The sequence below is a fragment of the Leptonychotes weddellii genome, chromosome 13, assembly GCF_054177405.1.
Source record: "Leptonychotes weddellii isolate Sample4059 chromosome 13, ASM5417740v2, whole genome shotgun sequence".
NCBI lineage: Eukaryota > Metazoa > Chordata > Mammalia > Carnivora > Phocidae > Leptonychotes > Leptonychotes weddellii.
In genome coordinates this window covers 59,622,929-59,625,976 of record NC_138381.1, presented here as the reverse complement: position 1 = coordinate 59,625,976, position 3,048 = coordinate 59,622,929, and the positions used below count along the sequence as shown (strand labels likewise).

General features: G+C 52.7%; 1 pseudogene; it reads left to right on the top strand.

Moving 5' to 3' along the window:
- The first annotated feature begins 1,108 nt into the window (after nt 1–1,108).
- Nucleotides 1,109–1,710, top strand: LOC145716893 (immunoglobulin lambda variable 1-40 pseudogene; annotated as a pseudogene).
- The last annotated feature ends 1,338 nt before the right edge of the window (nt 1,711–3,048 follow it).

The window sequence follows — 3,048 nt, the reverse complement described above, 5'->3', positions numbered from 1 at the left end:
TGTTCCATTAATTGCATCTTACTGAATGGATTTATGTATAAAATAACACACATTCTTCTTAAATATGACGTTGGCTCCGCGGAGAATGACATAATCTCTGTCACTACGTCCCTGTCAGAGCATCTACACCTGTCACCCTTTTCTTCCTAGAACTTCCAGCACGTTTGTCCTTTGTGCTCTGAGGTCAGGGCCACACACACTCACGTGGCAGGGCTCCTGCAGACTCGTGTCTGTGCTGGGAGGATGGAGCCGGGGAGGGAATCCCTGCCCAGTGTGTTGTTTCAAGCAGTTTGAAACAGTGGCAGGAGACAAAGATGCTCCATGTGTAACCCTCTAGGAATGCGCGGGACGGCTTCTAGACACTATCTGGAGAGAATCATTCCCTGTCTCCTCAGTGCTGTGGGGACCTCAGAGGAAGGAGAGCTCTGGAAATCAGGGAGAGAGCACATACGAGGAAAGTCCCAGCATCCTGCACAGAAGTGACCCTGTGTCCATGGGGACCTGTTACTACTCTGGACTGGACACTCATCTCTAAGAGGAGTTTGTGTAGAGACACCACCCCAGTCCTGACCCAGGAACAGAGAAGGGAGCCATGAACAGATTCATTCTGTAGACTCTTAGCAGGGCATACAGTGAGTCCTGACTTAAGGGAAGTGATATATAGGAACACCCGGTCAGGTCCTAATGCAAGGAGCGATGGACAAAGCAGCTGCGGGAGGGGGGGGGATTGCAGAGATGGGTCTGATGGGCCTTGGTCACCATGTCACACAATGATGTGTCTGGGTCTGGACACCAGGGGGCACTCCAGTCCCATTTCTTAGGAGTCATTGGTGATCAGAGCTGGGACCTGACACCTGGCCCTGCCTGTGCCCTCTGCTCAGTGCTCACAGCTGGGACCTCCCCACCCCCTGGCCCCACACAGCCCCTCCCCTGCCCATGTCCTTGACATCCACAGGCAGAAGGACATGACCCAGGACCAGGGAGGGGTCAGAGAATGGGGGTCTCATTTGCATGCTCGGGCCCTCCTTCTCTCAAAGGATGGAGAGGCTAAGGGAGAGATTAAGGGAGGCTCTGCTCAGCTGTGGGGCCACAGAAGGCAGGATCGGTGATGACCTCCACCATGGCCTGGTCCCCTCTCCTCCTCAGCCTCCTCGCTCACTGCACAGGTGACTGGATGCAGGGACAGGGGAAGGGGCCCTGGGGGGACTTGTGGGGCCCTGCCTCCTCCTCTTGTCTGAAGAACCCAGTATCACCCGTTCTCTGTCTCTCCCCCTTGCAGGGTCCTGGGCCCAGTCTGTGCTGACTCAGCCGCCCTCCGTGTCTGGGGCTCTGGGCCAGAGGGTCACCATCTCCTGCACTGGAAGCAGCTCCAACATTGGTGGTAATTCTGTGAACTGGATCCAACAACTCCCAGGAAAAGCCCCCAGAACCGTCATCTATGGTAATAGCTATCGACCCTCAGGGGTCCCAGATCGATTTTCTGGTTCTAAGTCTGGCAGCTCAGGCACCCTGACCATCACTGGGCTCCAGGCTGAGGACGAGGCTGAGTATTACTGTGCATCGTGGGATGATAGTCTCAAAGGTTACACACTGCTCCCGGCCTATGGGGAAGTGAGACAAAAACCTGCTGTCCCTCAGCAATGGGTATCCCTGTGCAGCTCCCCCTACTTGGCCAAGTCAGCTCCAACCTTTGTTGGGTCTAAACTGTAGTCTGAGACCAATACCAAGGAACTCTGCCTATAAAATCATCCAAGTTCTGTTAAATTCAGCCCCTCAAGCCTGTCCTTGGCAGGAACACACTGTATGGTTTTCCCATATTGAGTGAAATTCCTGAGTGCCAAGGACAGACTCCCCTGGTAACAGAATCTGCTGATGAGGGAGACAAAGGCAGGAGAAATGTCGCTTAATGTAAATCTCCTACAGCTGCGGCCCCTGATAGATATCTGACCCATGCGGAATGTGACCTTCCTCAAGGACCTCATGGCTGCCTTAGCGCCTTCATGTGTGTGTTTGATTAAAGACTGAGGTAACCTTGTCTTCAGAGCAGCTAGCCCCTCGATTCCTGAAACCCTTGCTTCCAAATTCCTTAGAGACTTAGACTATCCCTCACCTCCACTAATTAAAAAGTATATAATCAGTCACTCCTCACAATCCCAGTGAGATTTCTACCCATGTGTCCTGTCCCCGGGGTATAGTAAAATCACTTTTTTTTTTTCCAACATTCAATGTCTCAAGCATTCTCTCTTGACCTTTGGTTTCCACAATCCCATATCACTGTGACAAGTCAGGACAGAACCAGATACAGGGAGTCCAGCTGTGTCTGACTGAGGATAGAGCACTGTCCAGTGAGTGTGCATTCACAGCACCTCCTGAACACCGAGCATGTGCCACATGTAAGTCTAGGGATGTGGGACACATGTGGACATGACAGGAAGGTTCCCCATGCTCAGGAAGCTTATAGTGCCTGGGCGAAGAGAGAGGACACAGAAGCTAAACATGTTGTATAGAGAAGCTGTGTCCCAGGAGCATGAGGATGGTGAGGTTGGTGGGTTGGAGTGGGAGCATTAGAGGGGTGCACAGGGAACCCTGGAATCTGTTGTATCATCATGACATCCCCGTTCTGCACAGACAATGATGGAGCCAGGGAGGAGCATGTAGGAGGGACATGGCAGGGGCCGTGGACTCTGTCCAGACAGACTAGGAGTTCTGGGCAAGGGGTTGATAGGGGAAGAAAGTAAGAGTCGTCAGGATGTGGAGGAGGCAGGGATTGAGGATGGGAGTGGGAAGGAGAAGAAGGAGGCGTAGGCTTGGGCTCAGTGTGTAGAGTGGGTTCCACCAGCTGGGACAGTGTGAGGACCTATCTCTCATGCAGGATGACTTACACCTCATGTTTCCAGGAGATAGAATCTACCGCGGAACCAGGGGACAGTTCATCAGGAGGTCTACAGATGCACATCTCTGCTTACTTTTGTCTGACCATTGAGGAAACTTCATCAGTGCCTGTTGTTGGGGAGGAAGTATTTCCTCTGCTCTTCAAGGTCCCTCTGG